The 11,703-nt window shown below is 45.4% G+C and overlaps 1 long non-coding RNA gene across 1 annotated transcript in view; it reads left to right on the top strand.

The window, feature by feature from the left end:
• The window catches only part of LOC144233604 (uncharacterized), an 11,248-nt gene extending 5,114 nt beyond the window's left edge, over nucleotides 1-6,134 (top strand). Inside the window, exon 3 of the long non-coding RNA XR_013335713.1 lies at nucleotides 3,888-6,134. This is a non-coding gene — a long non-coding RNA (uncharacterized LOC144233604). The remainder of the gene's footprint in view (nucleotides 1-3,887) is intronic.
• The last annotated feature ends 5,569 nt before the right edge of the window (nucleotides 6,135-11,703 follow it).

Raw genomic sequence — 11,703 nt, 5'->3', positions numbered from 1 at the left:
TATATATATATATTTGTTTTATTTACTTCTGAGAGAGAGAGAGAGGGAGGGAGGGATGGAGGGAGGGAGAGAGACAGCATGAACAGGGGAGGGTCAGAGAGAGAGGGAGATACAGAATCTGAAACAGGTTTCAGGCTCTGAGCTAGCTGTCAGCACAGAGCCCGATGTGGAGCTTGAACCCATGAACTGTGAGATCATGACCTGAGCCGAAGTCGGACACTTAACCGACTGAGCCACCCAGGCACCCCGTATATCTGACTCTTGATTTTGGCTCAGGTCATGATTTCACAGTTGGTGAGTTGGACCCCCAAATCAGTCTGTATGCAGACAGTGTGGGGTCTTCTTGGGATTCTCTCTCTCTCCTTCTCTTTCTCTGCCCCTCCCTTGCTCTTGCCCTCACTCTCTCTCCCTCTCAAAAAATAAATAAACTTAAAAAGAAAAACACATAACTAGTTGGTAGGATTGTGTGTTTTCTCCAGCAATACTTTTCTCCAGGGCAAGCTCAAAGAAAGTGTGTCATTGGGATTGAACTAAGTAAGATTTTTGGAATAAGGAGCTTATTATAGTAATTAGAACTTACACAATCATGGGAGGAGTTGGGGAAGTAAAAGTCCAAATTTGGAGCTGAAGAATCAGAAAAAAGCCACAATCCAGCCTGGGCACTGGGGAATGAGTGGGCATGTGTAGGAATTCTGGAAACTAGCCATATCCAGCTGCTGCACTAGGGCAGCTGGTGTGGAAGTCCAGAGATGGTTGTTGGCTCTCCACTGTTACTGTGTCTGTGAGTTCACACCCAAGTGCCTGGGCTGAGCCTGGTATCACTGTTGGCCAGCAATGCCAGAAAGTGGGAAGAGAGACCCAGAAAGGGAAAAGTAAGTACTGAAAGCAAGCCTTCAGCGTGTAATGGCTGCTATTTCAATCTGCCTCTCAAATCTTGTACAACCTCACTTTTGACTAACTCTAACCCTGAGCCATTCAGCAAAAGGGATTCTGGGAAGCAGATCCCAGTGTAAATAAGTCATCAATTAAAAAAACACAACATGGTGGGGCGCCTGGGTGGCTCAGTCAGTTGAGCATCTGACTCTTGATTTTGGCTCAGGTCATGATCTCACAGTTCGTGGATTCAAGCCCCACATGCTCACATGCTCTCTGTCTCTCAAAAATGAATAAATAAGCTTTAAAAAATACAACATGGTGAGTGTAACAGAAGAAAAGACAGACAAGGATTTAGGGTTTTTCAGGGGAGTGATTGTAATGATGGACTGTAGGCTGCAAAATATGGGGTTCACGTAAATTGGCAGTCTGAAGGTCAAAGGGTATGCTAGTTAGGTGAGCTGTAAGGATAAAAGATGATAGGAAGTGGGATATGAATTTGAGATTTTGGATGTGTTATAGTTACTGGTGATAGGGAGGTCTGGGGTGGCCAAGATGATGAAGACCCGTGTGTTGGAAGAATCAGTCAGGTATCTGTTGAAGTGGCTGAGAATGGAAGCTGGAGGAGCCAGAGGGGAAAAAGTCAGCGAGACAAGTCAGCTGAAGTCATCAGTGAACAGTAAGGACAGGTGGACAGGAGGTGAAGAGAAGCTGGAGACTTTGAAGTAGAAGGAAGAGAAGTGGTTTTTAAATGGTGATTGAGACCAAGAAGGGCTCCTACACACTTCCTGGCCTTGAGGCATACAAAGGTTAGGGAGGGAAAATCGATCTGTCTTCTGAGAGAGCTGCAAGGGAAGCGGTGTCCTGAAGGGAGTGCCAGATTTCACTTAATGAAAGAAAGTGGGAAGTGCGTTCAGGGAAGAGGTGAAGGGAAAGGGTGAGGGAAGAGGTGAAAATATACAGGGGAACATGGCAGGCTTTCCACATATCTTCCAAGAGGTGCAATGCAATGTCCCCCAGGAGGGGAGGGGTGGGAGGGTGGGTCAGATTAGTAATTATATTAGGACTTCTCAGTTTGAAATATCAGAGATCCAACTCAAACTTAATTAAGCAAAAGGAAAGAGAATCTATTTTGCTCACATACTGAAGTCCAGTGGGACTGCTGGCTTTAGTCTCAGAGGCATCAGGGACCCAAACATGTCCTCAGGTGCTCTCCTCTGCATTGGCTCCATTTTCAGGCAGCTTCTCTCCACAGAGCAGTGGATGGCTGCCCAATAGGCAGACAGGGTCCTCAGCCACTGCCTCTTCCCTGATCACACCAGTGAAATCCCGACTCTAACCATCCACTGTAGCCAGTGTGGAGGCATCTCTGATTGGCCAGACCTGGGTCCACTGCCCACGTACGGTGGACAGAACTCACCATATGTTGGCAAGTAAGGGAACAGTTCCTCAAAGGAAAATTGCAACGCTGTCATCGAGGGAAGGAGGGCAGGGCACTGGACAGACAAAATATGGGATGTCCATATCAGGTACATAAAGAGCAGGGTGGGGATGAGAGTCAGGGTGATATTGAATCAGTGCAGAGGCTGGGATTTGGATTTCTGGTGGTCACTGAGGAAAACGGATATGAGGCAAGATGAAGTTGGCACTGATAACTTCTTAGGGGAAGAAGGCAATCTTTTCTATTAGTCCCAGAGCACCAGATTGGGGGCTTGGGCATAGCGCCATCTAGCCGTGCGTGGTGGCACAGCCAGGAAGCCAGAGCACAAGATGGCCTCTGGAGGATGGCTTGTTCACTGGCTCAGCTCCAGATAGTTTGTAGTGGAGGGGGAGGCAAGGAGTCCTTTGAAAATGTCTGAAGGTAGTGGAGAAATTTGGGGAGAGAAAGTTGAGAAAGATGTGATTGACAGCAGTTCTTGTCAATTTGAAGAACTGACCTGTGAAAGAGGGAGGAAACTTAAGTGGCCACAGAGTAGAACCAGAACCAATGCATAGAAGTGAGGGGAAAGTTTTGATCTAATAAGTACAATTAGAGCTGTCTAACAAAGAAGGGGGCTTTCTTCTGAGGTGGTGAATTCTTGTCCCTAAATGTGTTTAAGCAGTGATTTGAATGCCTCTAGTCAGAGATATTACATAAAGGCTCCTGTTGTTGGCATGAGATCAATCCAGAACACTTTTGGGGCACCTCACTTTTTGGGTGGCTCAGTCGGTTAGGTGTCTGACTCTTGATTTCAGCTCAGGTCATGATCTTGGGGTTCGGGAGTTCGAGCCCTGCGTTGGGCTCTATGCTGACAGCTCAGAGCCTGGAGCCTGTTCCAGATTCTGTGTCTCCTTCTCTCTCTGCCCCTCCCCCGTGCTCGCTCTCTCACTTTCTTTCTCTCTCTCTCTCAAAATAAACATTTTTTAAAAATCAGAGCACTTAAAAATTGTTTTTTAATGTTTATTTATTTTTGAGAGAGAGACAGAGAGACAGAGTGCTAGCAGGGGAGGGGCAGAGAGAGAAGGAGACACAGAATCTGGAACAGGCTCCAGGCTCTGAGCTGTCAGCATAGAGCCCAACGCAGGGCTCGAACTCCCGAACCCCAAGATCATGACCTGAGCTGAAGTTGGACACTTAACCAACTGAGCCACCCAGGTGCCCCCAGAGTGCTTTTAAAGTAATTTTGCAGGGGCACCTGGATAGCTCACTTGGTTGAGCGACTGATTCTTGATTTCGGCTCAGGCCATGATCTCGCCATCCCTAGGTTCAAGCCCCACTTTGGGCTCCACGCTGACAGTTTAGAGCCTGCTTAGAATTCTCTCTCTCTCTCTCTCTGCCCCTCTCCTGCTTGTGAGCTCTCTCTTTCTCTCTCACAATAAATACATCTTTAAAAAATAGCTTCCAGATTTAAATTTTGTGACTTTATTCACACTCAGAAAGAGGAAGAAATCAATAGCCAAATGGTGCGGTGACTAAATGTTGTTTTCAATGTCCTCTCACTTCCTTTTTTTAAATTCCTTTTTTCTGTCTCCAGGCATCTCCATCCCATCCCTAGAAGCTTGATGCCCTCATGATACCTACCGGATTCCCACCCAGGGCTGCCTTGTCCCTGCTGCAAAATTAGTCCTCTCGTTTCTTATCAAGATGGCCAGCCTCCTATCAATAATGCAGATATAAACAAACACTGTCAATGTCAGAAATTGAAAAGCTGAGCCCTGTTAGAGGAACTAGAAACTTCATTACAGTCTGTGCCAAGCATTTTTAATCTTTTTTTTTGTTTGTTTATTGCCTTCTGTGCTCACTCTTAAATGTGTTTTGTTTAATCTTTTCTAATCAGTCTGTTAGAAACTTTAGGCAGGAGACATATGATACAGTCTTCTGAATCCTCCACAAAACTTGGTATTTCAGTCATAGGAGACTAGTCTATTAAAATTAAGTTGAGGGGCACCTGGGTGGCTCAGTCGGTTAAGAGTCCAACTTCGGATCGGGTCATGATCTCATGGCTCATGAGTTTGAGCCCCCTGTCAGGCTCTGTGCTGACAGCTCAGAGCCTGAAGCCTGCTTCAGATTCTATGTCTCCCTCTCTCTCTGTCCTTCCCCACTCACTGTCTGTCTGCCTCTCTAAAAAATAAGTAAACATTAAAATCTTTTTAAATTAGTTTGAGTAAGCTCTATTCGTGAGCTAGTTTGTTCATTTGCTCAAAATGCAGGTAGAGAACCACCCACGTGCCAGGCACCATGGTAACTGAGAGGATGTGCAGGTGAGTGGGTCAGAGGTCCTGCTCCGTCTGGGGAAGAAGTCGGACAGAAAAGCACCTACCAAGCTTTAGGCACGGGACTGGGCACATTGCATCATTGTTGTGTCTTCCTCTTTGACAACGCCATCAGGCAGGGATGATTAGTTTTTAGAAAAAAATTGAGGCCCAGAAAGGATTGTCCAGAAAATGAGACCCAAAGCTCAAACCCAACTCAGTCTGGCCCTGTGTTGCCCATAAACCAGTAAGCAAAATACAATTACAAAACAAATCTGTTTTCATAGGTTTTCACATTTTCTTTCAGGAGTCCCAGGAACAAAAGTATCTTTATGTATATATACATATATACACACACATACATATGCATATATCTGATGTACGTATATATGTATGTATGTATGTTTATAATGATCAAATCCAGAGAATGAAGCAAAAGTTGCCTAGTTTAGTCCTAATTTAGTTTTGGTGGATACCAAAATGGAATTCGGCAAAACCAGGAACAGGAGTGGCAGTGTCTTCTCAAGCAGAACTCAAGGCGTGACCCCCTCCAGCCCTGTGAGGGGCTCAGCTGCACAGAGGCGCCCCTGACAAGTTCCTGGCCGCCCTGCTGTGCTGCAGGAGGGAGCCGCGACTCGGGTGCCATCTAGTGGGGAGTCTGAAGCCTCATTGCAAGGCTGGAGAAAAGTTCTGGATCCAACATGCTTTCATGACAGGCAAGGAACTAAGACTCAGTCCGTTGCGACTGGTGAGTCCTGAATCCCAGGCCCAGAGCCCATCATAGCGTCCCCAAAGAAATTAATCTTATAATCAATGCCCATGTTATCCTCAGATTCATATCCCTGAACTCACTGGCATCTGTCAGCCCACACCTCCCCCTTCCAGGCTTTCCAGAAAGAAATATGAATGCCCTTCTATACCCTCCTTTGTACTCACCGTAAAATTAGTCACAACTGAAAAAAACAGGACTCAGTTAATCTACTCTGGAGGCTCCAAACACACACGTGCGCCCACATGCACGCATACACACACACACACACACACACACACACAGCCAGGGTCAGTCATCAGAGAGCCTCTCCAAGAGAGACTAGACACCAGACCCAGGTGGGAAGGAAAGCAGCAGCACGAGAAGGCCAAGGGACAAGGAGCACCGAGGCAGAAACTTCTGTTCTGGCCAAAGGAACCCCCATAAAGAAAACCGAGCCAACAGGAGGCCCTCAGCTCTCTCTTGAGGTACCAGGCCACCTTCAGGGCCTCCATCCTGCCTGCCTGTCCCCTCTCTTTGCCTGATATGCCACATTTCAGCTCTGGCCCCACTTCCACAGGGCAGGCAGTGGTGCAGAGCCTGGACCTGGACAGGAAGGAAGACTGGCAGCTTCCGTGGTCCAGACATGTGGACTTGGCCTTGGATAAGACGTGCTGATCTGCATGACATGTTGGAGGACTTTCCCTGAGTATAACTGGGTGACGAAGAGTTCTCCACGCTCATACTGACTTTTGCACCTGATTCACCCAAGTTATTCACTGTATAAACAATATGTATAAACAAATGAATCAATGTTGTGTGTTTTTGTGAATGCATATATTTTCATTAAAAAGCATATTTCCATTTTAGGTCTTCTGGTAGGCAAAATAATCCGTTCCTCCAAAAGTGTTCACATCTTAATCCCCAGAGCCAATGAATACATTATGTCGCATGGCCAAAGAGACTTTTGCATACATGATTAAGGTTAAGGACCTTGAGATGGGGAGATTATCTTGGATTATCTAGGTGGGCCCAATCTAATCACATTAGTCCTTTAAAAGCAGAAAACCTTTCCAGGATATGGTCAGAGAGAGAAAGAGAGAGAGAGGAGAGAGAGAACTTGAGATGAGTCTCAGAGATTTGATATTGCAGGCTTTGAACGCAGAGAAAGAGGGCCATGTATGAACCAAAGATTGTGGGCAGCCTCTAGACCCTGGAACAGACAAGGACACAAATCCTTCCCTGAGTCTCTGAAAAGGAATGCAGCCCTGTGGACGCCTTGCTTTTAGCCCAGCAAGAGCGTGTCAGACTTCTGCAGACCTGTCAGATAATTTGCATTGTTGTTGGCTGCCACATTATGGTAACTTGTCAGAGGGGCCATACAAGCTGACACAGGTCTCCTTAGGATTTGAGATCTCAGAGTCTCATTCAGCGTCAAAGCCCGGACTGCCTAAAGGTACACTAGTCTCAAAGACTTTGCTCCGATAGGAGCCACGGTTTCTGGATTTTATTTTAGGACCTGAGGGAAAGGTGTCATTTCTGTTAATAATCTATTTTGTTATTCAGAAACCAAAGGATCGACTTAGCCCCATGTAGAAAGCTTCCAAGAAATGTCTTTAGACTCTTCAAAGAGTTCTGAGTTAGGGGCTCTTGGGATGGCGTCTATGTCCCTCATCATTGACTTGGACACACTTGAGAAATAGATATGTGAATATGTATTGGAGAGCAGGCATAAAGGGACGGTCCCCGCCAGGAAGTATTGGCTCCTTAAGAAATCTTTCCTGAATCATAAAGCTCTCTGAACCTCCTTTACACAGTAATTCCATCCTGGGGAATTTTTAAAATTTGAAACAAATTCCAAAAAAGCTAAATAAAATGTGCATAAAATGTATTATGATAAGATTATCTATAACAGTAAAAGCAACAACAACAAAGCAAACAAGTCAAAATCCCAAAATAAGGAAATCTTTAATAAATTGCTATTCTGTGCTATTGTGGAACCATTAAAGAGTGCAATTAGTCATGCTATGGAAACAGGGGAATGTTCTCATGACCTTAAATGGAAGCAGCATAGTATAAAATAGTAGTCATCTAATAATTACGTATTGACCACATGCTATATATCAGGGATTCCACCAAGAACTGAACAATTAAGTGGAGGCTAAGGAGATAATATTTGTGGCCCTTATCAACTGAGATATGCCATGATTGCAAAGATGTGACATGATCAATACATGGGGAAGGAAATGTGCCAGAAAATGAAGCAAGTGTTATGTTAGGGCATGACAAATATTCTACTTAACCTTCTCAAATTATCTTTCAGTTATAATCATTATATTAAAGGACAGGACAGGAGGAAACATAAACTTCTGGACCTATGTCCCAATGCAAAGCAGGAGTGACAATGGGCAACTTGCTGAGGAAGTTGGGTCTGGAAACACCTTTAAAAATACAAGAAACAAGAAGCTGGCAGGTCAGAAGACCATGTTTCTTTCTATTGGGGACGCAACACACAGGGAGGCTGCATTTGAGCCTGTCCTGTGTACTTGGGAAACTTACGCCACACCAGGCACGGCCCTGAGGGACAGAAGCACCTATCTCTACCTGTCTTCCCGGCAGTGAGAGGTTAGCTATGAAAGCAGATGTCTACCTAGCAAGCACATACACTGGGCCTACCTCAGTTTCCCAGGGCAAACAAGGAAAGTCAGGGCTTTTTCATTTTTCATTTCTTTTTTAAAAAATGTTTTTAATGTTTATTTTTGAGAGGGAAACAGGGTGTGAGTGGGGGAGGGACAGAAAGAAAGGAGGAGACAGCAGGCTCCAGGATCCAAACTCTTGGCATGGAGCCCCATGCAGGGCTCGAACCCATGAACTACAAGATCATGACCTGAGCCGAAGTAAGATGCCTAACCAACTGAGCCACCCAGGTGCCTCAAGGCTTGTTAATTTCCAAACTGCCTTCTAGGGGCGCCTGGGTGGCCCAGTCAGTGAAGTGTCCGACTCCTGATTTGGGTTAAAGCCATGATCTCACGGTTCATGAGATCAAGCCCCTCATCAGGCTCTTTACTGATGGCTCAGAGCCTGCTTGGGATTCTCTCTCCCTTTCCCTCTGTCCCTACCCCCGCTCTCACTCTCTTTGTCCACCCCACCCCCCAATAAATAAATACAAATAAATAAACAAAATGTCTTTTAAGGCTGCGTCTGTGGGAGCTCTGCCAGGCTCTAGGGCAAGTGAGATGGGACCCTAAGTAGGCACAGCCCTGACCATTAGCTTATAATCCGAAGACACTGTTGACAGTGCAGATAAGAAGATCATTTAGGTGACCAAACAACTACAGAGCTCGTGACAAAAGTGAAAGAACGTTGTCAGCAATGAACATTAATTGCACAACCTGGATGTGTAGGGTAGGGTGTGGTTAGGAAAGGCATTTATAGAGACCTCATCTTCTGATTTACCTTCTCCTGCCAAGCCCCAAGTTGCTTTTAAGTAAAATTCACGGCAGATTTTTATCAACTCATCCTACACGCCAGGCACTGTGCTTGGCACTTCCCTTGGATTGTTTCATGAATTCCTCATAGCAACCCAAATAGGCGGTAATATGATCTCCATGTTACCTTTGAGAAAATAGGGGCTTAAACAAGTAACTTGCCCAAGGTTGCATAACTAATAAATGGTCCGGGGCTTGGACCCATGCTTCACCACGGTAACTGGGGCTCTGTGTCTGTTTAATTCGATGTGTTCTTCCAAATCTAGTAAATAAGACAGCCTCCTCTGCCCTCCCCAGTGTCCTACCTCCAACCAGTCACCCAACCTCCTGTGCTTCGTGTCTCTCTGGGCTGCAATTGCTGCCCAGCTGAACTCCCTGACTCCCGTTTCCTCCTGTCAGGCTCTTGTTTGAGACACTCTTATGTTCTAGTCCTTCTCTGCTTCATGTTAGCCTGTCCAGCCATCTGCTGGTCCTTTATACTGTACCTTGGGGTGTAGCATGCAAACTTGAACCTGCATCAAAATCACCTGAAGAGAGCTTATTATACAACAGCCATTCATGGGCCACATCCTCAGAGTTTCTGAGGCAGTAGGTATAGGGTGGGGCAGTGAATCTGCATTTCTACCAGGATTACAGAGGCTAATGCCCTCACTTCCATTGTCTCACTTTGAGACCCCCTATTCTGGGAAGCCCACATTCTGTCCTCTGTTGCTGATCTCCTTAAACAAAGGTTTCCCAGTGGCCTCTATAAGGAACCCTGGCTTTCCTTGGAAGGCACTTCACCCAGGGTATTTTTCTCCAGATCTGTAACCACAAGATGAGGAGGCAGGGTTCCCATTGACACTTCCGACACCCTCATCTCACAATTTCTTGATTTCTTCCAACTCTGGGAATCACTTGCACGCCAGCTGCTCGTGGCAAGCATGGCTCTGTCATAAACAGGAAAAGATTTCCAGCCACCCATCTAGGTAACCCCACTAGCCTTTTTGCTCCTTCTTGACTCCTTCGTTCTAAGAGACACAGAACTAGGATTAGGTCTATCGTGTATTCAAGCCTCCTGGGGGCACCTTGGTGGCTCAGTCGGTTAAGTATCCAACTTCGGCTCAGGTCATGATCACACGGTTTGTGGGCTCGAGCCCTGCATCAGGTTCTGTGCTGACAGCTCAGAGCCTGGAGCCTGTTTCAGATTCTGTGTCTCCCTTTCTCTCTGCCCCTCCCCAACTCGTGCTCTGTCTCTTTCTGTCTCAAAAATAAGTAAAACAAAAAAAATTTTGTAAAAAAGCCTCCTGACTTCAGATCGAGCGTCACCACTGCACAGTTGATTTTGTAATCATCTCTGGTTGATTCACTTATTACAGCCCTGCTGGCTCCTATTTTAACCTCTGCCAGTCCCCTCCAGCCCCTCCCTGCTCCATACCTTCCTCTCTGGGTTTATGACCCTGCCATCAAAACAGCTGACAAAATGGAGATCGGCTATGAGTGTCTTTCTTAATTGCTTCAAAGTAGCTCTGCCTCTCATTCATCTTCCCTCCTCCCCTCTGTTTCAAAAGGAGTCTTCAAAACCACAGGGAGATACCACCTCACACACATCCTGATACCACATCAAGATGGCTACTATCAAAATTAAAAAAAAAAAAAGAAACAGAAAATAACAAGTGTTGGTGAGGATGTGGAGCAAACGGGATGCTTGTGCACCTCTGGTGGGAATGCAAATTGGTGCAGCCCTTATGGAAAACAGTATGGTGGATCCTCAAAAAATTAAAAATAGAATTACTGTATGATCTGGCAACCCAGCTTCTGAGTATATATGCAAAAAAAAAAAAAAGAAACTAGTCTCAAAGTGATATCTGTACACTCATGTTCATGTTCATTGAAGCATTATTCACAACAGCTAACATGTGGAAGCAACTCAAGTATCCCATCAATGGATGAATGGATAAACTAAATGCCTATATATACACAAGGGATATTATTCAGCCTTAAGAAAGGCAGGAAATTTTGACACATGCCACAACATGGATGAACTTTGAGGACATTTTGCTAAGTGAAATAAACCAATCACAAAAGAAAAATATGGTACGACTCCACTTCTATGAAACATCTAGCGTCGTTGAATTCACAGAAACAGGAAGTAGAATGGTTGTTTCCAGGGCTGATGGGAAGTGGGCTTAGGGAGTTGTTTTTTAAGGGGTGTAGAGTTTCCGTCTTGCAAAACAAAAATGTTATGCAGATTGGTTACACAACAACACAAAGATATTTAACCCTTCTGAACTGTACACTGAAAAGTGGTATAGATGGCAACTTTTATGTTGTACATATTTTATCACAGTAATTTTGAAAAAAGAAGTCTTTCCTCTTCTTCACAGTAATTATTCCCTTTGTGTCCTCACCCCTATCTCATGCCACTTTTTCCAGGAGGCTATTCCTTCTGTTTCCTCCCTTCTAGAATGGACACAAACATTTGTAGGACTGGCAGTAAAAGTACATGCGTATATTCAGAGATGCGGAAGATCACGCACTAGTAAATAGAATGCTTTATCATCCAAACTTGAAAAATATATCTTTGTGGCAAAAAAATGAGAAAGTACATAAAAATGTGCTTTCTATTACACCCAAAGTAAACTAACAAGACCCTGGCTCTGTCCTCAGGCCACGCTCTCGCCATCCCACCAGCTATTTCTGTGCGGAAGGGCAGCCCAGGCCAGCACACACTCGGGCCACAGCAAAGGTTCCACGGCTCAACACCAGCCTGCACCCCCTGGCAGTTTGCTGCTTCCAGCAAGCTATGGGTTCCTACAGTGGTCACAGAGCTGCACAGGTTTATGGAATCACACCCATGGGCCCGGCACTTAGACAAGCTCT

The sequence above is a fragment of the Crocuta crocuta genome, unplaced genomic scaffold, assembly GCF_008692635.1.
Source record: "Crocuta crocuta isolate KB4526 unplaced genomic scaffold, BGI_CrCroc_1.0 scaffold225, whole genome shotgun sequence".
NCBI classification, from domain to species: Eukaryota; Metazoa; Chordata; class Mammalia; order Carnivora; family Hyaenidae; genus Crocuta; species Crocuta crocuta.
Note: the sequence above shows the minus strand (reverse complement) of the source record. Positions and strands in the feature narration are given on the sequence as shown.